The sequence below is a fragment of the Sapajus apella genome, unplaced genomic scaffold (genome assembly GCF_009761245.1).
Source record: "Sapajus apella isolate SASKATOON/1434 unplaced genomic scaffold, GSC_monkey_1.0 scaffold28, whole genome shotgun sequence".
Taxonomy (NCBI): Eukaryota; Metazoa; Chordata; class Mammalia; order Primates; family Cebidae; genus Sapajus; species Sapajus apella.
Genome location: NW_022436968.1, coordinates 7,120,794 through 7,147,450, shown reverse-complemented (window position 1 = coordinate 7,147,450; position 26,657 = coordinate 7,120,794). Strand labels below are relative to the sequence as shown.

At 36.7% G+C, this 26,657-nt stretch overlaps 1 pseudogene; it reads left to right on the top strand.

Moving 5' to 3' along the window:
- Positions 1–18,004: 18,004 nt before the first annotated feature.
- LOC116560968 lies at positions 18,005–19,470 on the top strand (annotated as a pseudogene).
- The last annotated feature ends 7,187 nt before the right edge of the window (positions 19,471–26,657 follow it).

Sequence of the window (26,657 nt, the reverse complement as noted above, 5' to 3'; positions counted from 1 at the left end):
TTCTCTTTATTTTCACCACTATCAGCATAGTCAATCCTCTCACCTGACTCTTCCAAGTCCTTACCATGATCTACAAAGGCCAACGTAACGCAATGCTTTATGTTACTAAGTCTTTTCAGAAAACATTCTATGTTCTCTCTATGCCAGCTCTCCTGGGCTTTTCTCATTTACTCACTACTATTGGACTCTTTGCCCTCTCAGAGCCTTTGTCACACGTCTTCTGCCCAGAACACTCTTTTCTCCTTGTGTAAGTGCATGCTACTCCTAAGTAGGTGCTACACTTAATGACCCAACATCACTTTCTAAGGGGAAGCACTTCCTGAACTCCCAGTCTAGAGGCTACAATGGGTTTTCCTGCTCTATACTCTTGTGGTCTACTGAAAATCTAATTTTAAATATTAAACTTGTCATAATTTAACTCTTTATTTACTTGAACTAATACATATCCCATTTTCCTATGTAGAGTGACAGCACCATGTCTCTAAGCCAGCACAGAGATCAGCCACAGTTCCTGTGGACTTCTTTGGACTTCTGATTTTAAAAATAATAAAGGATAGGAAGTTCTAAAGTATTTTAAATTTTAGGGTTTATTTCAAGTATGTTTTCACGGGGGCTTAAGAGACCCTATTATTATATACTGATACAGTGGATGCACTCATTTCCCCGCTTGTTTAGTAAAAGGAAATATCCTGGTTTATACATTTAAGAATATGGAAAAGCAAATTGTTTTTAGAATTTATTTTCTAAGAGTAAAAATACCAATGCAAACTTCATCACCAAAAAAAAACCAACTAATGAGTAATGAGTAAGGATGAAAAATACCAGATGAGAAAGAATGCAGTAGGGACAAATCTAAGTACAACTAGCACTTCCTCTTTCAGTGACCTGATAGTTTCCTCCAGTCACTTAATTTGACAAGGCAAGTAACCATAGTGTGATTTTTTTTAAATCCTGTCTATTTTTCCAGTTTAGCCTTTCAAACAAGAGTACCATTGCTATTTTGTTGGTGGTTATGTAGTTGTTTATCCCATTTACTTTGCACAACTGGATATCTGGGCTCGATGCCAAATTCTGAAATATAAAATGGCTGTTGTATGACTCTTTTATATTCAGAATTCTATACCCTACAATTTTTAATGTATTTCTGTCAGCCTGGCCATTTAATAAATTAAAAAATCCCATTATACTCTTGGTGAGCCCCTGCTTTTTGATCTAATCACTGTGTGTTGAATAGTTAAGACATAGTCTTATTTAAGAACAATTCTTTTCAATTTTTTGTGTTAAAAAATACCTATCTATATATATGTGTTTGTATATATAGTTTGTATATATTTTTGTGTATATCTATATATATACACTATATATATATATATATATAATATATATATATATATTTTTTTTCTTTTTTTGAGACAGTCTCACTTTGTCACCCAGACTGGAGTTCAGTGGCATGATCTTGGCTCATCGCAACCCCACCTCCCAATCTCAAGTGATTCTTCTGCCTCAGCCTCCCAAGTAGGTGGGGTTACAGGCGCATGCCACTACCACCTGGCTAATATTTTGTATTTTTCAGTAGAGACGGGCTTTCACCACGTTGGCCAGATTTATCTTGAACCCCTGACCTCAAATGATCCACCTGCCTCAGCCTCCCAAAGTGCTGGGATTACAGGCGTAAGCCACTGTACCCGGTCTGTCTAAATGTTTTATAATAATCCTACAAACAGAGCTCTACCACCACAGCTCCCACAATTAAGCTTATGTGTATGTATATTGAATATATTTAATGCTATTTATTCACTTAAATAAGCAATGACTTCAAAAGTCACTCAAATTACACGAAAATCTAAAATGTCATAGGAGAATTTCTTTTGACTACCCTGAAAGAGTAGTCAAAGTGGTTTAAATTATTTATCTTCCAAGAAACGGACCTTTGGGTATCCCAAGATAAAAGTTATATTAACAGTTGCTCCATTTGATTGATAGCTCAACATTATGTGCAGTTTGTTCTACAACTGGAAAAAAAAAAGCTCATTGCTTAGAGGACAGCAGCACAAAACAGATAGAACAAATCTCTGACAACTAAACACTTTAGGATTCAGACAAGTGATTGAGAGAACATAAACAAGAAGCTTGTAAACTATACACATACACATATACACATACAGAGTTTCATCCGTAAAAAGATAGCATCATCCACATTTATCTAACCAAGCCATTACCCAGATTGAAAGCTAAGGTGAGGGTAGTACAACAGATAATTCTTTAAAAATGAAAACATCAATTGAGCTTAAAGAATAAACAGTCTTTTATAATACTTCTGCTCCATAGTTATAACTGTTTCAGGTTTCATTCTGAGAAATAAAGGGAAAATGAAACAGAGGAAATCCAGTCATTGACATTCAAAGCAAGGTCTTCACTTCAGGTACTTACTCCTCCATAGAGTAGCTCTTTTTAAATTTCAAACTGTTTAAATTCATTTGAGTTTTCTACATAGTAAATGGTGGATTAAACAAGTGCACAGAAACAAAGCTTTCTAGATTTTCTATCAGCAAAATGCAAGCCTTAGTTGAGTATCAAAGCAATTGTAGGCAAGATAACTGAGGTGAAAGTCAATCAAATCTGCATTGCTCATCTCTGAAGTTTAATCAGGAGCATTCTAAACTTCAGAAGATGGTACTTTTCAACCAAACCAACTCTACTAATCAAAAAAAGAAAAAAACGTATGGATATCTAATGATCCAGGGTAATGCAAGATGGTGGGGCCACTTAAATGTATGAAACTCAAGCTCATTTTAAAAAATAACTTCATTTTTCCTCTCATCCATACATCTTTTTCACTGAGATGTCAACAAATGTAAATTGACTTACATAAGTTCATATCCTACAGCCTTCTCTAAGCACTCTGGATAAACTGATGTTAAGAAAATTTTTTCGATTAATTAAACTTTTGTCTGACTTCAAAAAGAAAATTAATTTACTCTAAGCCAAAATAAGAAATTATGGGTTTCCTCTCTATGTCTACAAAACAGAAATGCTAAAAACTATCTCCTGTGCCTCAGAACATAGCCTGATAAATCAGAAGAAAAAAGGGTGCAAACATCTTCATTAGCATAAAGAACAAACTAAATTCTAAGTGTTAGTATTGCTCCTCTTTTCATAGACTTCATCCAACTTTAAACATGATAAATGAAGGATAGAAAAGTGTAGTTCTTGTTATTTATATGAAGATTTCATCAGTACAATCTGATTAATCAAAACTACTTCAAGGAAATGTATTATTTTAATCATTTAAATTAGATTTTTTAAAAAGATTTTATTTTATCAGAGCAGTTTTAGGTCCACAACAAAACTGAGAAAAATGTGCAGAGGTTTTCAAATATAGCCTGGTTCAACACATGAATAGCACACCCCACCTCCTATTACCAATATCTCTCACCAAAGTGGTGCAATTGTTATAATTAATCAAACTACATTGGCATTTCACTATCATCCAAAGTTCATAGTTTACATCAGGGTTTGCTCTTGGTGCTGTATGGATTTGGACACATTTATGACATGTATACACTGTTATAGTATCATACAGAATAATTTAACTTTCCTAAAAATCCTCTGTACTTCACTTTTTTATTCCTCTCTTCCCCTTAATCTCTAACAATGATTGATCTTTTTACAGTTTCCATAGTTTTGCCTTTTCCAGAATGTCATATAGTTGGAATCACACATTAGGTAGCTTTTTCAGACTAGCTTCTTTGGTTTGGTAATATGTATATAAGTTTCCTCCATTTATTTTCATGGCTTGATAGGTAATTTCTTTTATAGCATTGAACAATATTCCATTATAAACTGGATATATCACAGTTTATCTACACACCTACTGAAGGACATCGTGGGTTTTTTGAAGTTTTAGCAATTACAAATATAGCTTCTGTAAAGGTCTATATGCAGATTTTTGTGTGGACATATGTTTTTGGCTTTTGTGGGTAAATACCAAGGAATGTGATTGTTGAGTCCTATGGTAAGAGCATGCTTTTTAAAATAATAAATTGGCAAGCTGTCAATTCAAAATGTCTGTAGAATTTTGCATTTGCACCAGCAGTGAATGAGAGTTCCTGTTCCTCCACATCTTTGCCGGCATTTGTTATTGTTATATTTTGACCATTGTAACAGGTATGTAGTAATTATCTCAGTGTTGTTTTAATGTACATTTGCTGATGATATATCATAATGTGGAGCATCTTTTCAAATGTATATACTTCTATATATCTTCTTTGGTGAAGTGTCTGTTAAAAACTCTGGCCTATATTTTAATTGGGTTGCTTTCTTTTTATTGAATCTTAAGAATTCTTTACATATTTTGTATAATAGTCCTTTGTCAAAAATGCCTTTTGCAAATATTCCTCCCAATTCCTGACTTATCTTTTGATTCTCTTGACATTACGTTTCTCAGAGCAGAATCTTTAATTTTCATGAAACCCAGCTTATCCATTTTTTTTTCTTTAATGGATAGTGACTTGGTATTGTACCTAAAATGTTATTAGCAACCCCAAGGTTGAAGAATAGTTGACTATATTTTGGGGAGTCTACTTCTGAGTTTTCATTCTGTTCCACTAATCTATTTATCTATAATATAGCCAATTCTAGACTGCCTTTATTACTGTGAACTTAAAGTAAGGCATGAGGTATTTTGGGTAGCATCTGTCCTCCAGGTTTGCTTTTCAATATTGTGTTGGCCATTCTTGATCTTTTTCCTCTCCATACAAGTTTTAGAATCAGTTGTCAATATTCACAAAATAACTTGCTAGAATTTTGGTTGGATGGCATTAAATCTACAGATTGAGTTGGGAAGAGCTACTATCTTGACAATATTGAGTCTTTGTAGCCATAAACATGGAATATGTCTTCATTTACTTAGTTCTTTGATTTCTTTCATCAGAGTTTTATAATTTCCATGTATAGATTATATACATATTTCGTTAGATTTATACCTAAATACAGTCAGCCATCTGTATCTACAATTCTGCATCCACAGATTCATCAACCAAGGATAAAATCTAGTCCAAAAAATACATTAAAAAGTCATTATACACTAAAAATGTAAATAATAATATGACAAACATTTAAAGTAGCATTTATATCATATTATGTTTTATAAATAATCTAGAGATGTTTTAAAGTATATGGTAAAATATATGTAGATTCTATAAGGGACTTGAGGATCCATGAATTCTGGTACCCATAGAGGGTCCTGAAACCAGTCTCCCGTGGGTAGATACCAAGAGATGATTTTATTTCTTCTTGTGGGTAAGAGGTGCTAATATAATTGATATTGTATTTTAAATTTCAAATTTCACTTTCTCGTTAGTGATGTACAGGAAAGCGATGGATTTTGTATATTAACTTTGTATTCTGCAACTTTGCTATAATTACTTATTAATTCCAGAAATTTCTCAGTTGATTCTTTTGAATTTTCTACATAGAGAATCATGGTATCTATCAACAAAGAGAGTTTTATTTCTTTCTTTCCAATCTGTATGTCTTTTATTTTAGTTTTTTATCTTATTGCATAAGCTAGAGCTCCCATATGATGTTAAAAAGCAATTGTGAGAGGGGACATCCTTGATTTGCTCCTGATCTTAGTGGGAAAGTATTGAGTTTCTCACCATGAATTGTGATGATATTAAGTATGATGTTTTTCATAAATATTCCTTATTGAATTAAGAAAGTTCACCTCTATTCCTAGTTTACTGAAAGCTTTTATATGAGTGAGTTTTATTTTGTCAAATGCTTTTCCACATCTATTCATATAATTTTGTAATTCTTCTTCATTAGCCTATTAATGTAATGGATTACATTAATTGATTTTCAAATGTTGAATCAGTCTTGAATATCTGAGATAAATCCCACCTGGTTATGGATTACTACTCTTTTATGCATGGTTGGGTTTGAGTTGGTAATACTGTGTTAAGGATTATTACATTTATGTTCATGTGAGATATTTGCCTGTTGTTTTCATTTCTGGTAATGTGTGTCTGGTTTTTGCATTAGGGTATCCTGGCCTCATAGGCTGAGTTAGAAAATTTTCTGCTGCTTCAATTGTCAGACCAAGACATAGAATTGGTAAGACTTTTATTTGAATAAGATTTTAATTTAATAGCTACAGTATTTATTATATTATCATTCATAATTAATCATCAATATTTCCTTGTGACTAATTTAGTACATGTATTCTGATTCTGATAATTTCTCCTAAAAAAGCAAATTGTAGAGTTGGATTATTTAAATTGACATATTCCTTCATTCACGGCAGTCATAAATTTCTTTACATCTTTCTCTAAGTGTAATTTAAAACTTTGTATGGCTCATCTTAAAATGTATTGTTTGTAGTGGGCACTAGTCAATTTTTGGCTACACAGCATTTGAATTATTTTTGCTACATTTAGAAAGTGCCCCATCATATGAGTCTTGCTGGAGAGCAGAGCCTACCCCAAACTATTGAGCCTGCAATACTACACTATTGCTTTTCTTGCTTCTAATATCTCAGCCAACAAGAAGCATATTAAACAGAAGCTAGAGACTCAAACATAATTTGAAGAGATTTCATTCGAGTGGAATGCGACCAACATGCAATTCCTATAGGTGTTTGTGGCAACAATGGCAAATATGATGTCACTATTCTGTGCCAGCACCATCACAGGTAAAAGCTATACAAGTCTTCAAAAGTGGTATCATCAAAGTCCTTCTTGCCCAGTTCTGCCATACATGATTTTAACTGATTGTGTTTCTGTGATTCCTGTATCATTCTTCCTTTTTAATAGTCATTCATTTTGTTAGCAATACAGTATCATTGTAATAAATTTCAGGCAGTCAAAGTTGATTGGTATTGCTGATATACTGTTAATACATAAAGTAAAAAGAAATACACATTTTTTATTTCAGAAAAATAAGATGCTAACTTTGAAGTAGGATACATGAAAAGGAAAAATATAAAATTTAAAGAAAATGTACAATGGCATAAAAAGTCAGATGTAACTAGTTGGCTACAGAATAACATGGAAACAATAATCATTTTTATTTATGAAGAACTATCTTCCAGTTGTTGTGCCAAGCACTGTACTAACATCTCATCCAAATGTAAAAGCAAACTGTGAAGTAATATTACAGGAGTAATTAAGAAATTATTTGGCTGGGTGTGATGGCTCACACCTGTAATCCCAGCACTTTGGAAGGCCAAGGCAGACAAATCACCTGAGGTCAGGAGTTCGAGACCAGCCTGGCCAACATGGTGAAACCCCGTATTTATTAAAAATGCAAAAATTAACTGGGCGATGGGGATTCTGCACACCAGTAATCCCAGCTACTCAGGGGGCTGAGGCAGGAGACTGGCTTAAATCCAGGAGATGAAGGTTGCAGTGAGCTGAGATCCAATATCGTGCCACTGCACTCCAGCCTGGGAGACAGAGTAAGACCCTGTCTCAAAAAAAAAAAAAAAAAAAAAAGAAAAGAAAGCAGACCTGCAAGCGTTAATATGCAAGCCACAGGCTGCCAAGAGCTAAGTCCACGCAACATGGCGATTACTGCTCTCTTTACTTTCTTTTTTAAAATTATTTTTATTTTTTCTGAGACGGAATTTTGCCTCTGTAACCCAGGCTGGAATACAGTGACACGATCTCGGCTCACTGCAACCTCCATCTCCCGCGTTTAAGCGATTCTGCTGCCTCAGCCTCCTGAGTAGCCAGAATTATAGGTGCACACCACCACACCCAGGTAATTTTTGTATTTTTAGTAGTGACAGGGTTCACCATGTGGTCCAGGCTGTTCTCTAACTTCTGACCTCAGGTGATCCGCCCACCTAGACCTCCCAAACTGCTGGGATTACAGGCAGGAGCCACTGCGCCCAGCCTCCTGCTCCCTTTTCTTTGTCCCCACGTGTTCAGGTGTCCTGGCACAACCAGGTGGAAGCCTCATTTGCATAATAAAAGGCTAGGGTGGGAGGTCCAGTCTTTTTGCTGGCTATGTGAATGACACAACTGGTCAATCCAATCCGCTGTTTGCCCTGTTTGGGCTCTATGTAATTAGACACCACCTCCTCGAGCCTCCCAATATAACCCTCTGCTTCCCCCTGCCCGCCCCCACCCTCAAAGGGTGTTATTCCCTTTGGAGCCCTCCTCCCTTTGTACGTGGGAGCTGTTCCTCTTCCTTCATGCCTATTAAACTTTCTGCTCCATAATCCACTCCACTTGTGTGTCCGTGTCACTAATTTTCTTGGTGCGAGACAAAGGACCCTGTATGTTTCCCCAGACAACGGAGCCATTTCAATAGGTATTAATGTTGTAGATGTAGGTGAGAAAACGAAGGCTTATGAAGGGCAGATAATTGTGTTTTGTCATACGGTGACTATAAAGAACATATGTGAGCGAGAGTCTACCTGATTCTAAAATCCAGGCTCTAAACCTTTATAATACTACCACTATGGTGTACTTAAGTTAAAGTGTTGATCACCATGATTGTATATAGAAAGGTCATTGTTACACTTATCAACAATAGTTATAACAACAAATCTAATACTAGAAATAAGATATTTAATTCAAGTTTTGCTTGAGGGTCCAGAATTTAAGTTATGTCCTTACAAAATAAAAATCTTTTCAGTTCTCCAAACAGTCATTTTTGTATGTTCATTGGTAACTGTTGATAAAATAATAGATATAGCATATTAAAAAACGGTAAGAAGATAAACACTCTGTGGTTCCCGCGTGTATGTGTTAAAAAAATCTGTATGCCTTCTCTCCAAAAGAATCGAAAACAAAACAGGGCATTGTAAGTTTTCATTGAATAGATTTATGATGCAATAAAAAAGCAATTGAGTAAATTATTTCTATTCTCCAGCTTAATACATATGTTTGTTTTATGGAAATGCGTAAGTTCTCAGTCAACCAAAAGTTAGAAAAGTTAAACATCACTTATTTTTCCTCGGTCCATATGAAATAAGTGTCTTTCTTTCTTTTATTTTCCTTTTTTTTTTTTTTTTTTTTTGAGACAGGATCTCACTGCAGCCCAGGCTGAAGTGCAGTGCTGCAATCATAGATCACTGCAGCCTCAATCTCTTGAGCTCAAACAGTCCTGCCGTTTCAGCCTTCCTAGTAGCTGGGACATGCTACAATGCCCAGCTAATTTTTTTGTTTTTCTTTTTTGTAGAGACAGGGTCTGACTATGTTGCCCAGGCTAGTCTCAAACTCCTGGCCTCAAGCAATGCTCCCATCTCAGCCTTCTAAAGTACAGGAACTATAGACATGAGCTACTGTGCCTGGCCCTCTTGCATCTTGATGTATCTCCACACCGTGGCTCAGCATAGTGAAACTCACAGAGTTGTTTTGCCTGTGGTTTCTGCCATCACTCAACTTGATCCTGGAAAGTCGTCAGAAATGTCACATTTAAGATGAAGCCAAAGTTGGAACTGCAGGATTTGCCTCTGTTCTCCAGACTCCATAACTCTTTTGTCAACTCTTTCCTGTATTTAAAATTAGCCAACCAAAATAGGCAGAATCATTCTTGGTAATACTGTTAGCAATCACGACCAGAGAACAAAGCCCTGCTACCTTAGAAAATCCAGCCCTTGCTGTGTGAGGAAGAACCTCCCTTGCAAGAGAGCACAAGTGCAAATATGCAAGGAATCTATTCCAATTAATCTTTATTACTATAATGATTGTAGACTCATTATGTTGGAAAGAAGCCATGAAGAATGGAGCGGGGCACGGTCCTCACAGGGCCACAACACTAACTGAGAGTGGAGCATCAGGTTCCCTGCAGAGATCAGACTGGAGGGGTTCAAAGCCAACTGACCCTCGGTGACAAACAGACTGCAACCATTGACCTTTGTAATTTATATTTAGCATTCCTAGTACATACAAATGTGATAATCCGATACAGACACTAAAAACACATTTTCACTTTTTCTAAAAGAAAAAGATGAATGCTATCATATACAAATTATGGTAGGTTTCTAAAATTTCAATTTTTTAAACATCTTTGTCTAAAGAAAATTTATCACAATTTCCAAAACATTATTTTCTTTGTTCATATGCTTTGAATGTAATCCATATTTGGATATACAAAACATATTATCTTAACGCTACCTCCTGAGTGATAAATCTCCTTCAGAATCAGCCACATGAATATGAGAAATAAATGAGTTTGAGTTTTTTGGGTTATTGTGTTTTTGCTCTATCATCAAATCTTGTTTAATTTTGGTACTTAATCATAACCTTATTAAACAGACATGAATGTTAATGACACAGATGTTTAAAAAGTCAAATTCATCTTTAAAGGACAAAGTTTGGCCGCCACAAATATTATCCAATAAAAAGAATCCTAGATGTGAAGAGAAATCCAGAGGTGGTACCAGGAAAACAATTGTTGCATCTATAGTTTTCGTTCAGCTACATTTAAAGACTATTTCCTAAACTGAAACCATTTGGGTTGAAAACACATGTACCTACAAATTATGCTACATGTATTCATAAGGAATCCTGAAGGTGAAAATCAACAGAATGACTGTTAACATCTCTGACTCCAAAAGATAATCAGTGTCATCTATTATACGTTTATAGTGTTAATATCACCTAAGAGTTTTTCAAATAAGCCTTGGAATGAGAGGAGTCCTTTAGGAGAGAACTTTTCTCACTGTTCTTAGAAACCTGTCCTCTCCAACTGGTAAACTTCACATTCATTGTTTAGTTGTTACAAATTAATTTGCTACTTGTCATTTCAGAGTTTTATTTTCTTACAGGTGTCTAAAGCATCTAGTGTTCAATTTTCTTATCAAACAGTCACACATATAAACCTATTTATTCTGTCTCAAATCTTTGTTCTCTATGTTTAATATATGAATGTGTATGCATGTGTGTTTGGGTATGTGAGTAGGTGGTTGTGTGTGTGAAGTTACTTTTATGTGATAAGTATGAGCTTCTAAACGGAAATGTTCTGATTCATAAAATTTACCAGTATAGGGATTTCAAATTTTATTTTTTTAGTATGCCTTTCTGAATCTATACATTCAAGAAATCTATTTAATAATTTTATAAGAGAATACATTTTCTGCTACTTTTCTTTGTTGCAGAAATAACTTATTACTTCAAGCTTAGTTTTCCTGTGTTTCTGTTTGTTTAGGTTTAGGGCTTGGGTGGGGGTTCCTTGTATTGTGTGTGATTTTCTAAGAGCAGAGGATAATGTTTTTGTATAGGTCTATTAAACAAAATCAAGAACTCTATGGTATGAGTGAAATTTCAAGGTGATTCTAATTCAATTCTTTATATAGTCAAATTCCAATCCAACCATATTTGATTAATCCAACTTACTGGGTTTTTGGTTTTCATAGTGAGTTGAATTAATATTGAATTGATGTTACATAATTTTAATTTCTTTTTAGCTATGAGAAAGGACTTTCAATTTTTCTGCCATTCTTCATGTGCAATGACCAAGTCTTTTCTTCACTCTGATTAATTTCTCCATCCACATTTTAGCATAGGCCCTGCTTAGGATATAGTTTCCATAAATCAACCTCCTCCTCTGAGTGACAGAATAGAAGTCCTTAGTTGGAAGAATAAAAACAGAACAAAACACCTGCAGTAAGACCTATTTTTCATACATTAGAAGGAATGGGTATGAGGGGCTTGCTTGAAGACTACTGCTGTCTCATCAACACTTCTATCAAATTGGTCAATAATGGCAAATTAATTTTAACAAAGAAACACTTTACTCCCTCATTTTCTCATTTGTTTCCCCACTATGATGTTGCTATAGCTCAGGCCTCCAACATCTCTCACCTTGGCTGATGCAAAAACTGCCTCATTGATATCTCTTCTTCCAGCCATGCTCCAGCCACCCACACTTCTGCAGTGGCCCACTCCATTTCCATCATCAACACAGCTGTTAGAAGAATCTCCCTAACATATATCTAAAAGCGCTACTGACTACCATGTATCAAATACTTGCTATGAGCTTTATCCTCATTTCCCAAATTCTCCAAATAGCCCCTCAAAGTAGTAATTGTTATCTTATTCTACAGAAAATAAGACCAAAATTTAGAGAGATGGTTAAATTTTCTGAAATCGTACATCTAATAAATAGAGAAGCTGGTCTCTAGCTTGAACACAAGAATGCAGCATCCAAATGCCGTACTCATTACTATACGAGGATCCAAGTATCACTTTTCAGCCCCATTAGCTGCCATTTTTGCTCACCAGACAGTGACTTTTAGCAATTTGCAGTTTTTGAATGCATTATTCTCTCTCATATTTCTTTTCTTTTTGACCACAGTGCCCTTTCCTCATTTTTGTCTGAAGATAAGGAGGTGGAAAACAACAATGAAATGTTATGTTTTTTCCTAGGGCATTTGTAACAAACTGGGTGACACAAAACAACAGAAATTTCATTGTCTCTCAGTTTTGGAGGTTAAAAGTCCAAAATCAAGGTGTTGGCAGAGGTGTGCCATCTCTCTGCCTGCTTCTGGAGTTTGCCAGCAATCCTGGGCATTCTTTGATTTGCATTTGTATAACTCTAATTGTTGCCTCTGTCATCACCGTGTCATCTTCCTTCTGTGTGTCTTTTTGTTTCCATGCTTTTCTTTCTATATGTGTCTGTCTCTGTCTCTTCTTCTTTTTTTAAGTTTCAGGATACATATGCAGGATGTGGAGGTTTGTTACATATGTAAATGTGTGCGATGGTGGTTTGCTGCACTTACCAACCCATCACCTAGGTACTAAGCCACAAATGCATTAGCTCTTCCTTTCCCACCCCCACCCCCAACAGGCCCCAATGTGTGTTGTTATCCTCTGTAAGTCCGTGTGTTTGCGTTGTTCAGCTCCCTTTTTAAGTAAGAAAGTACAGTGTTTGATTTTCTGCTCCTGTGTTAATTTGCTGAGGATAATGGCTTCTAGCTCCATTCATGTCCCTGCAAAGGACATGATCTTGCTCTTTTTTACGGCTGCATAGTATCCCATGGTGTTTATGTGCCACATTTTCTTTATCCAGTCTATCACTGATGGGCATTTCAGTTGATTCCATGTCTTTGCTATTTCGAATAGTACTGCAGTGAACATATCCATGCAAGTATCTCTATGACTGTCTCTTCTTTTCTTAGAAAACCATCAGTCATATTGGATTAAGGGCCTACCTATTTCAGCATAAGATTATTTTATTTTACATTTTGGGTACATCTGCAAAGACCTTATTTCCAAATAAGGTCATCCTTCATAGGTACCAGGGATGAGGACTTCAACATGTTTCTGGGGACACAACTCAACCTACAATAAATGGTAACACTAACTAATAATTTTAAAATAGCAAATTATTGTTGACATGTGACTAACAAATTCACACTTACTGTCAGCTGCTAAAACTTGGTTGAAGTGTTACTTCCCTTTAAGCAACTTCCCTCATACCTTCTCTCCATCTCACATTTTAGGCATAGATAGCTGTCCCCTCCTCCATGCTCTAGGTCCTTGTAATATTCCTACCATAGTATTAAGACATAATTATCTGTGTGCCAATATCTTCCCCTCCAGAATGTGAAATCAGATAATTTGTCTTATTCAGCTTTTTAGCCTTAGCATTTCGCATCATGACTAGCATGTAGCGGACATGGACTGTATAGTCGCTTAATTAAATTGATTATCTGACACAGTCACATTGACAGATACCATAATGCCAACAGGTTTCCATTTATTGTGTACTTTTTATGTCTCCAAGCACTATCTAAGTATCAAGAATTGTGAAAAGTCTGAGATTATTATTTTTTAAACCAGTTAGCCTACCATTGTTTTATAGATGATGTTGGCAGAAAAGAATAGACTTCAGGGTCACAGGTGAAGGGCTTTATTATTTATAGTAGAGCAGGAAGCATGAGCCTCAAGTGTTCCTTGATTCTTTACCTACCAGGATCTCCATGGGCGTTATGGTGATAGACTCACATGCATGCTGCTCATAGAGTGGGTTCGTATTACAGCTAAGGAACCCCAAGTTTAGAAAATTCCAGTGTTTTAAAGAGGGTTGTAGCAATCTTGCCTTACCTTTGTCCTAGAGGGCAATACCATCTTAATAAAGATAATATTCCTGACCTCCACCCTGATGGGAGACACTCTCAGTCTTCCAATGCTGTTCCTATACAAAAATCCTTAAAAAAGTCCAGAACAAAAGTTAATACAAGACATGCAGAAAGGCCTTCACTTGTCATCCAACAATAAGTGTTTTATATCCATTAACTCACTTTTTATTTATTGTATTTCATGCCCCTTTCTAGATAAGCAAACTAATGCAATGAGCTCATGACATAGAGTGTAAGTTGCGTGACACTTAGTAATTTCATGAGTTTCCTTTGATTTTTTTTGTTCAGGGCGTCAGACAATCTTTATATCTCACTGTTTGATTTCATGAATGTGTATTGTGTGCCAGAAACTGTTTCATGCTATTTTATCCTCTTCAAAACAATTCTCAAATACAAGTATGCTAGGAATAAAATCTGTGCCTACCTCATTAAGGTGGTGCCGGTATTAAACGAATTAATAAAAGTTAATTTGAAAACTACTTTCTATAGTGCCTGGCATTTGTTAAGTGCTCAATAAATCATAGATACTATTTTGTAGATTTTTAAATGAGGCATAGAATAATTAGATGCTCATACAAAGTAACAAATTAGTAAGTACTGAAGGGTAGATTTGAATACAACATATCTAACTTCAGTGTCGATGCTCCTAAACACAACAATATGACGGTTGTTACTCCTTATGCTGATTATTTTCCTCTCCATGCTGTCTGACACCAGCTCTTCTATACAACACTTTATTCCCTGGATAACTTTTCTATCCTGGTTCTAGTTCCTTTCATATTTGACACTTCACACTTTGTGGATCTCAGTGTAATTATGCCTTTCTGGAAGTCAGATTCTTAGCCTCCACTGACTCTCTCATATCCATTGAGCATCTTCAAGGAGGCAGATATGACACACCATATGCTGAGCACTTAAACACTTTTCCAAGTCTTCATATCCCTTGTTAGAAAAGGCTTTCAAACGCAGCGATACTCAAGCTCCTGGGTGCAGCCTCAGTGTGGTATGAAACATATAGAATGTGTCAGAAACAGTAATGAAATAGACTGAAACAAGATAGAACTGAATAAAATAGAAAATGTTAGAGTGTGTCACACATGAGAAAGGTAAATAATGTCCTTGTGTGTGTCTGTGTGTGTACATGCACTACCTGGTTCCAACAGAATTGTCAAAGATTTGAAGGCCACTTCTTCAGTAAAATTACACGTGCAGAAATCTGCCTACTGGTAAAACCTCTTCACTCTAGAATCTAAATATCTGGTCTAAATCTTCTATTATTATTATTATTATTATTATTATGTTTCCTTTTCAAAAGCTTTTTAGGCCACAGTAGGCAACTTGCCATCAAATTACTATCAACTACATTACTCTAACCTGTTTTCCCCTAGTATTGTTGCTCACTGGCAGTTTTTCCAGTAGGCAGTCTACCTGATAGCATTTTAGAGTCATGGGCATATCTCCAACTTCCTACATGATCAAGGAACATTGATTGAGGCTCTAACACAATTAATCTGGTTCAAACATTATTTAGTCTGAGAAATATCTTAGTGTAAGATAAGAATAAGTCCATTTTCCTTTTTTCCTACATATAAATACATAAAATGTTTATACTAATAAAAAATCTCTTCTCCAAGGGTGATAATATCTCCATGTTGTTCATGCAGTCCACTTCTTATTGAATTTCCTTGCAATGTACTCGTACATTGGGATCTATCTTCCAAGGACATTTCCTTAACTGCAATCAAGAATCAATTAGAAATTATTAATTGGTCTGTCATTTATCTGATTTTTTCAATGCAAATGTTTCCTTAGATGGAAGATTCATATCTTCCAACTGATATCCACCCCCCAAAAATGGGAGACTCAAAATCATGCAAGCCATGGTGCCTACTCAAGAGCTTAAAACATCCTAGAAATGGAAACTTTATTAAAAAGAAAAAAAAAGAGAGTTGACAAAATATAATACATGAGACTCCATAATGGATACAACTGTGCATTTTGGTGGTGTTAGGAACTGAATTATGTTTTCCCTCCAAACTCATGTGTTGAAATCTAACCCACAGTGCCTCAGTATATGCCTGTATTTGGAGGTGGTCTTTAAAGAGGTTTCTAGGGTAAAATGGGGGCAATTAGTGTAGGCCCTAATCCAACATGGCTGGTGTATTTATAAGAAGCAATTGGGACATAGACACACACAGCAGAAAGACAATGGAAAGACAAAGGATGAAAATGGCCATCTATTTTATTTTATTTATTTCTTTTGTTTTGAAACAGAGTCTTACTCTGTCACCCAGGCTGGAGTGCAATGGTGCGATCCAGGCTCACTGCAACCTCCACCACCCAGGTTTAAGAGATTCCCTGCCTCAGCTTCCCAAGTAGCTGGGACTGCAGGCATGCACCACCACACCCAGCTAATTTTTTGTATTTCAGTAGAGACGGAGTTTCACCAGGTTGGCCAGGATAGTCTTGATCACCTGACCTCCTGATCTGCCCACCTCAGACTCCCAAAGTGCTGGGATTACAGGCATGAGCCACCACACCTGGCCAAAAATGGCCATTTATAAGCTAAGGAGGGAGACTCCAGAAGAAACCAACCTGAAAGACACCTTGATTTCAGACTTACAGCCTCCAGAATTGCGATAAAATCAATTTCTGCTGTTTAAGCCAACCCAGTCTGTGATACGTTGTTATGGCAAAATAATCAAGTAGAAAAAAATGGCGTGAAATATAATTATCAAATATTTTTTCTCATCTGTCTTTGCTAGCTACAATAACAATTCATAATCATAGGATTCTTTTATTGATGTCAACAAATTTGTTCTTTGGGTTTTAATATAGGATACATGAAATATTTTATTAGTATGCATGACTACAACTTGCAAAATTATCTGAGACAATCGATTTATCCATATAAAGTTTTTCACTAACAAAACACATTATTTACATCTTTCCATATCCTTGTACTATACTTGCCTTGCAAAGTTTGTTATAAAGCCTATCTCTTAACGTAGTAATGGCATTTAAATATAGGTATTTGTAAACAGTACCATTATACTTATCCTAATTTTCTTTTTCCTTTTCTGGATAAGCAGAATGTCATTCAAGTTTCATATTGTATCAGTGTTCCTCAAACAAGTTCCGGGGAAATTTGATTTTTATATATAGAGATCTTTTCATTCAGATGCAGTAGTATTCAGTAATCCCTTCTTACAGGCATCTTGCCATATGGCTAATAGGGTCAATATTATTGTGCTCGAGAAAGTGTTTGGGAGGGTCTTTGATATGCTACCTCTATACCAAAGACTCTAAAAATTTCCTTTAAAAAGATAACTGGAGTTACTATGATATTGAAGAGGACAAGAACCTATTTTAAAGAGATGAAAACCAATTATAATGTAGTTAACTGGAGATTATGTGTATATTTAATAGTATCCGAACTCCAGACTTCAACCTGTCTCCAGTTAATAGAGATCCTCTCCACTTCACTCTCAATGAAAAGCCAATGTTTTACGAAACGGGAGTTTTAAGACTTTTCTCAGCATAGAAAGATTAATAGATAGACATGATTATAATCAATATGTAGGTACATGGATTTTTTTAACAATTCACTACTGAATGTCATTAAGATATATGGCAAATTGCAGACTGAAGCAAAAAATTATGATCTATTCTCTTACAGAAGCCAAATACAGAAATCAGGAGAATATTAATTTAAAATGCAAATTCAGTTTGGGGGTTGGTGCGTGCCCCGACGGGGTGCAAGGAGCCAGTGAGGAGGCATTGAGTAGCTACAGAGCACAGGGTTTCTTGACCACGTGGACAACGTAAATTTGAATTCTATTTCCAAGTAAGAATAAGGAAGTGGATCGAATCCTCTGAGTTCTGATCTCCCAGCCTTGGCCTACACGTTTTTTGTTCAGTTTCCTGTTGCATCTTTGATGCCATTTCCTAGAGTCCGCTCCATGATTTAACTTGATACTGTATTCTGAAATGAAGATGGAAGAGGCAGTGGGAAAAGTCAGAAAACTCATTGAGTCCAAAGTCCCATCAAATATATCTGAACAAGAGAGAGCAAAGGAGGAAAATGGATCTGTAGAACTGGAATCTCAAATTCAGTAAGATGGTGTAGCAGATTCTACAGTTTTTTCTTCAATGCTTTGCTTGTTGATGGAGCTGAGAAGAGACTCTCTGAGTCTCAGCATCCACAGAGAGACAAGTCTACAACTGGCCGAGTTTCTGAGAGTGACTCCTCTAATTACTGCATGCTTTCCTCTTTCTCTAGGGGTCACCTGGCTTATTCAGATACGTTGCCTTCCGCAGAAGACAATGAACCCTCTCAAGCAGAAACAGCGGTAGAGGGAGACTCTTCAGGAGTCCGGTGCCACACTTACGAGCAAGTCTAGGCGGTCCAGATGGGCAAGTGAAACATCGACTATGGCTGCCAAGGAAAACAGACAATACAGTGATAAACAGAATGGTCGAGTCACCAGGGTTAAAGGTCATAGGAGCCAAAAGCACAAGGAGAGGATCAGGCTACTGAGGCACAAACGGAAAGCTGCTACGAGGAAGAAATACAAAGGGCTGCAGGACAGTAGTACCAGTGATAGTGACCCGACTTGTGACTCAAGCACGAGCTCATCAGATGATGATGAAGAGGTTTCAAGGAGCAGCAAGACAATCACTGCAGAGATACCAGATGGACCTCCAGCTGTAGCTCATCATGATATGCCTGACACCAGCTCTGACCCAGAAGTGGCAAATGTGTGCAATTTATTGGCGGCTGCAGTGGTTCAAGAGCACAATAATTCTGGTAGGCGGCCAGGACACAGGAGCTAGCTGGAGGACCAGCTGGCTTCTAGAGGAGCCGAATACAGAGGCAGGTCATTTGGATCCAGGATTCCTAGCAAGCGACAAAACATTTGCCAGCAATGCACCACTCAATGAAAAAATTAATATTGGCTCTTCATATAGTGAAGTAGAGATTGTGGGAGTTCAGGAACATGCAAGGTGTGTTCATCCTCGAGGTGGTATGATTCAGGGTGTTGCTTCATGGAAGCATGGCTCAGGCACACATTATCTTAGCACCAAGCACACACAGTCATGGACTGCTGTGAGTCCCCAGCAGGCTTGGACTTCACCAACAGAAGTTGTTGAGCTTACCTTGGATGAGGTTAGCAGGCATGAATACCTACTGTGATACAATGTCACTGTGTTTCCTCTGCACTCTTCCCTTCCAATTCCTCATCTTCTTTGTGACATGGAAGTTCACTGACATGGCTTCAGCTTCAGGAGCTGTTTGTGGCATTTGTAGGATTCAAACTCATGGAAAATTTCCTCCTCTTCCCCCCTTTTTTAATTAAAAGAAGTCACTTATGAAAAAATGTAAATTATATTTAAATAACCTAAAAAACAATGATGGGAGAAACTCCTAACTTTTAAAATTCTGGCATTCAATGTAACACTTTAATGCATTTCAGCATCACATAAGTATTTAGAGAGAATTAAATCTCTCTGGAACACAAGTAACAGAATTGAAAAAGCTAAACAATTTAATTAATAATGTTTGAAATATATAAAATTCAAAAAAACCATTAAGGCCAGGCACTGTGGTTCACACCTGTAATCCCAGCACTTTGGGAGGCCACAAGAGTTTGAGACCAGCCTGGGCAACCTAGTGAGATCCTGCCTCTACAAAAAATAAAAATACATAAAAAAGAAAATAGTCTTTGCAATAAAACAAAGTGGGGAAAAAAAGAAAATAAACACAATTTACATATTCTTCTAATTGCAAACCAATTTATTAAAGAAACAAAGGCTTTTTTCCCTTTTCAAAAAGGTTTGCTCCTGCTGATAACTCCTACCCACTGAGTACTCAGAACACAGAAGAGCCTCTAAGCATGCCATATGGAACACAAAAGAACTTTTCTGGTTGGAAGAATAACTAGATTAGTTTCCACTGACTCAATATTAGATGTGAGGAAAAGAAACCCATCCCAGTCCTTGCGCAGTGAGCCATGCAGAATATGTACTAGATGCCTGCAAGTCATAAACTGGAATATAAGATCCTGCATCATCGAGTACAGCCAACGTTTCCAGGTTTACTTCTCTCTATCCCTCACCTTCTCTCTAACTGTGCATCACTGTTTCATTGTCTAGTTCCTTGCTTTTTCCAATGTTGCTTTCTTTTCTCTTCCTACTTATATCATTTTCCTTTTGCAACACCCCATCATCAAAGTCACCACCCTACAACTCACCCCTCCTCCAAGATTTCACTCAATTTCAAACCCTCCTATGAAAACTTTTTGATTTTCTCAAGACATATATAAATCATTGCAAATTCATTGCACTAGGCTTACACATTTTTTTTATTTAATCTTTCTATGTTTTGAAGGAGCAGACAATAAATGTTAAATGAAATGTCACATGTAAAAATGCATGGCAAGGCTGAAACATTATCGTTAACATGATGATGATGTCTTAATCCATCTCTTATTCTCTGCTTAGCATAGTGTTCTGTACATGGCTGATCCTCAGTACGTATTTTTAGGCTACGTAATAGAAGCACATATCTTGTCCAGAGACTCAAATGTGAAAAAGTAATCTTTATAAAATTTTATTATTTCAAAGTTTCTTTTCCCCCCAAGTGGTTGATACGTGCTTTCAGTGAAATTGACGTTTCCTGTTCTTTTCTGAAGCAATGAAAGCAGAATACTTAGCTGTTGAGAGAAATGTAGGGTAACAGGCAAAATATATTAGTTAATGTTTTATTATCCCACTGCAAGTGGTTAAATATAACTGCATTAATTTATTTTCTAAACACTCCATTTAACATTGAATTGATAAAGTTGTGGTAATTATAGGAAGCCTTCTCTGGGGAAAGGAAGAAAATATTTTCCTGTTTGTAAATTCTCCCTATAAAATATTCTACTGTAGCAATTTTTCTTGTGTATACCTTTAAAGATACCTTAAGAATTTCCCAACCAGGTATAAAATATGGTCTATTGTTTTTGGAGAGTTATTAGGAAAAGATAGTTATGGCCTGGGGAAGAAAAAGTAGTAGAATAATGCATAGTAAATACTGATTTTGCCACAAAGGCTTGATACAGATTAACAAAAGTGAAACAAAGCAAACCTTGGCCTCAAAATTATACACTTGTAGCATCTATAAGGATGTAGGTAAGATGCCTTTTAAAGGAACAAAAGCAAGTAAGATGAGACCAAGGAAAGCAAGACTCAGCTAGTATATAAGGAACAACTGAATCAAAATCTAGTTTTTGGATTTGGAGGCAGTACTCAGCATTTTCTAAGGCAACACTAGAAAAGCATGAAACATTTGGATGGAGGAAAATGAAACAATGTATATTTTTGTTCACAAACTGCATTTTAATCTGTATATCTGTAGCAAAGTCAAACACTAACAAATATCTCATTCAAATTGAAGACTAGGGAAATTCTAAAAATTCGTTTTAAGAAAGTAAGGGACAGTGGTAAATATTCAGATTACTATTTTTTCTATAAAAGATATGTAAATGTTGTTGCTATTGTCTGTATTTTATGTGCCAACTATATTTTTTTGTTATTTTATTTTATTTTAAGATGGAGGTTCGCTCTGTCTGTAGGGTGGAGGGCAGTGGCGTGATCTCGGCTCCCTGCAACCTCTGCCTCCCAGGTTCAAGCAATTCTCCTGCCTCAGTTTCCCAAGTAGCTGGGACTACAGGCATGCACCACCATGCCCCACTGATTTTTAAATTTTTTAGCAGAGATGGGGTTTCACGATGTTGGCCAGAATGGTCTCTATCTCTTGGCCTTGTGATCCACCTGCATCCTCCTCCCAAAGTGCTGGGATTATGGGTGTGAGCCACTGTGACTGGCCTATATTGTTTTATTTTAATGTACACAGAATACGTACATACAATTCACTCCAGACTTTTGTCTCTAGCACATTTTTCAAAAGATTTTCTATTTATTTTTTTTTAATTTTTAATTATTATTTTTTGAGACAGAGTTTCACTCTGTCTCCCAGGCTGTAGTGCAGTGATGTTATCTCGGCTCACTGTAAACTCTGTCTCCAGGGTTTAAGTGATTCTCCTCCCTCAGCCTCCTGAGTAGCTGGGATTATAGGTGTCAACCACCACACCCGGCTAATTTTTGTTTTGTTTTGTATTTTAGTAGAGACAGCTTTTCACCATGTCAGCCAGGCTGGTCTCAAACTCCTACCTCAAGTGATCCACCTACCTCAGCCTCCCAAAGTACTTGGAATACAGGCGTGAGCTGCTGCGCCTAACCCACCAGGGGGCGTTTTAAAGACCTTATCCTCAAGTATAGGGGGGAGCTATCACCGAGGGTTGAAAAGAATGTAAAACAATTTTTTTTCTGAGAAAATGCAATTTAATTTTTACAGTTAGTAGTTAAATAAAATAGAAAATTACACCATTATGTGACAACTCAAGAAGTCTACAAATTGACATATGTATTCTACTTGTTGTTTTATCAGTTTTACCTTCTTTTTTTTCTGAGTCTAAAAACGTCAGTATCTTTAAAATCATACAATGCCTTCCTCTTAACATTTATAATATCATTCAAAATGATATTCTGCTCATGGCTTTAGACTTTGATAATTTACTTTGAGTACCTTTATTATTGAATAAAATCTAAAGTTTAGTGAAATCTTACTGTATGTCAAACATTTTGTCTGTATTATCTCATTTAGTCCTCTCAATTCCCTAATAATTACTCTCACTATTTAACAAATAATAAAACTATGATTTAAAAAAAGGGAGTTACTTTACCAATGTCATACAGACAGGAAGCTGGGGAGCTGGATTCTGAGTCCAGGTCTGTCTGATAGAATTACAGAATTCAAAAATGTGTTTGTCTATACCCTGTAGAATTTCTCTAGAGCCTTTCATTCCCAAGTGACGATAATCTAAACCAGCTTTTAAAAAGGAAGAGTGGGAAGAGTGTTATTGGCTCAGGGAAACAAATCAAAGAGCTGGTAAAGTTTATCTCAAGTACAAGTAGATTTTGTGCCTGAAGCAATGCCAGAACTTTCTGTCCCTTACCTATGACCCTATCAGAGAGTCCATTCTTTCCTACATATGAACTTTTTCCCTTCAGGGGATCACCAATGGATATACTGGCAGGTAATGGTTGTGGCTTTTCCACTAAACCTGCTGAATATATATGACTCTATTTTGTAGTACAGACCCTGTGAGTCATAAAAACCAACCTGCCCTTTCCCCTTTTGAAGAGATAGCACCTTCAGTTCACACCAGAGACTGTCTGTTCCCAGTTTGCAAACTGATGTCACCAATAAACCCCCGTTTCTACTATTAGCCATCTGGTAGTCTTTTGGATGACAGGAGTTAAATTTTTTTGTCCCTAAGACAAAAGACTACAAAATGCATTGTTTGTTTTCAGAATGTCAGCTGCCTGCAATTGCCAAGTTTCTGTCACTGTCAGCTGGTTGTTTTCACAATTGTTTTCAGAATCTAGAAAACTAGAGTTGTAACATGTAATTTTTGTATCAGTTAAATATTCAGTTATAAAGTTCAGCATTGTGAGATGTGTTTTTGTTGTTATTTCCAATTAAGCAACTTGTCCACAATTTAGAAGAGTCAGGTCGACGTTTTATTTTGCTAGCTACGTGAGGACGTGTGTGTCAGAGGCGTGTGAACCAGAGCAACTCCATCTTGAATAGGAGCTGGGTAAAATGAGGCTAAGGCCTACTGGGCTTCACTCCCAGACAGTTAAGGCATGCTAACTTACAAGATGAGATAGGAGGCCAGCACAAGATACAGGTCATACAAACAGGTTACAGTAATGAAGTCGGCTTTACACCAGCAAAACCAAGATGGCCATGAAAGTGACCTCGGGTCGCCCTCAGTGCTACACTCTCACCAGCGCCATGACAGTTTACAAATGCCCATGGCAATGTCAGGAAGTTACCCTATAAGATCTAGAAAGGGGAGGCATGAATAATCCACCCCTTGTTTAGCATATCATCAAGAAATAACCATAAAAATGGGCAACTCCAAGCCCTTGGGGCTTCTCTGTCTATGCAGTAGCCATTCTTTTATTCCTTTACTTTCTTAATAAACTTGCTTTCACTTTACTCTATGGACTTGCCCTAAATTCTTTCTTGCATGAGATCTAAGAACCCTCTCTTGGGGTCTGGATCAGGACCCCTTTCCTGTAACATCTTTCTGGCAACAACAGAAGGGACAATGGTGTGGAAACCCCAGTAAGAGGTGGGGTCCTGTAACATCTTTCTGGCGACCACAGAAGTGACCACAGGGCATAAACTCCTGACTCAAAGGCTAACTCTGGGTAAATGGTGGGGTCTGGTAACATCTTTCTGGTGAACTACAGAAGAGATGTTACTGAAGATATCCCCATCCCAAAGGAAATTTATCTGTGTGCACCAATTGGCTGACTTTAGGTAAGTGGGGTGCATATACTAGGGTAAAGGATGGGATTGGGTTACAGGCCCAACTTGGGGGAATTAGAGTCTCTCTTAAGACAAAATGGGTTAAAGGCCCCTCTCAACAAAAAACAAGGATGTGTGACCAACCTTGGGCTAGAGGCCCAACTTAGGATGGTTAGAGTCCCTACTGAGATTTAAAGGGTTAGAGGCCCCTTAGTCTGTCTCCACTAAGAACAGGTTTGGCACTACGGGATGTTAACTACGATTCTCTTTGGATCTATCTGCCTTGCATTCTTTGCTGATGACTATGGGTGGCAAGATTAGGCATGTACAGGATTGTGGAACATGGGGAACTTTTTCCTCGCCCAAAAGGAGAAACTTGTGAGTGATGAGACTGCTGGAAAAAATCCCTTCACAATAGTAGCCACCTGAACTTTTCAGTGTCGTTGCAATGAGTGGTCTTTGTCTGGCCTCCCCGAGAGCCTCGTCTTCCCCACCCTGCCTCAGGCACTGCTACCCCCTCTCTCTTTCTCTGTACAAACTGGTTGAGTGGTAAAATTCATGGTTTATCTCCCACAAAGTTTTAATTAATTGGAAAAAGGACATATGAGGCTAGTCCTAAGCTGTAGCAATTTTGATGTGCTTTGTGTGTCTTTCTGTGTTCTATAATGGAGCGTATCTAAGGATAAAACACAGGCTTAGGACACCTGTAAGCCTGCTTTCAAGACAGCCCAGAAAACCCGTCAGTTACAAACTCTGCTGAAGGTCACTGAAAAATACTGGATGAGGTGTCCCTCTTGTCTTGTGTGTCCTTGGGAGCTTGACCTTGTAACCAAGTGGGAGTACTTTCTCTTGGTCTCTGCCATCTCAATGGCAGCCCAGGTTCAGAGTTTAATTTCCCACTTAGAGGATGAGTCCTTTCTCTTCTGTCTCTCTGTATATTTATGTGTGTCGTGCATGTGTGATATAAAAGAGCTTTAATTGGTTTTAAAATGATAAGAGCTTAACTAAAATAGCTTGTCAGAAAAGCAAAAAGTATAATGCCTTTTATTTACTTCACGCGACTTTAGTCATCTTTAGGAAATAAAAACAGCTTTAAATATTGTTGGTAAAATGTAAACATTCGGTCTAAATTATGCAAGTCAGATAGTAAGTTTGCTAAATGCTCTAAGTTCATAAACTGTTTTGACTTTTGAAAATTGTTCAATTTACCTACCTTGGAAACAGTAGATTCTGGATAAGGCCTGGGGACATGCAGAGTTAGCCATGCCCCTAGCTAAGCTGGAGTCAACCCTTACCTGCACTTTTGCCTGGTGTGTCCTAGGCTAGGCCCCACACCTGGTACATTATTAGCATCCTGAACTTACCAAGGTTTTCACCAAAAGTAAGTCACTAAGGGTTAACAGCATAACATGTATTTGAGACTACTGAAGAAACACTTCTACCTTCAAGGTGTATAAGGAAAGTAGAACATACTTTTGGTAAAAGTTTATAAGAAGGCATAGGAATGTAAATTTTTATTGCCTACATTAAAGAGTTAAAGGATTATTTTAAGTTAGGATAAAGCTGAAGGTTTAAGCAAATGGTGGAAGGTTTGTGAAAATTAACTGTAAAAGAGATTCTGTGTGTAAACATATTAACTAAAAGTAAAGGGGTTTTATACAGTTTTTGTGTAAATTATACATTGGGATAAAAGCACAACATATTTTTCTTAGAACAAAAACCTGCTTATAATCTGCTCTTTAATAAAAATTTGTGAAGGTTTATAAAAAGTTTCTGAAAATCTTACCTTATTGTCAAACTGGTTAAGATTAAATGCATTTGTCTATAAGGTTTTATTAAGAATTGGGTTTGACATTAATAATGCACTATTGCAACAGTGGTTTTACTTGGTATAAAAGTTATACAGAGAGCATCATCAAATATGAAATGGTATTTGGATTTCTTTGAGGTGTATTTGTATAAATGTGTATTGGCATATGTTCCAAAATTATGGGATACTCCTATAAATCTGATATGATTTAGTGTATGTTATTAACAATTGTTAAATAAAATCATTGTATGATACAGAGATAACCAAATCTTCTTATCAATTGTGTCTTTGACTGTGGCTACCCTAAAACATGTTGTCAG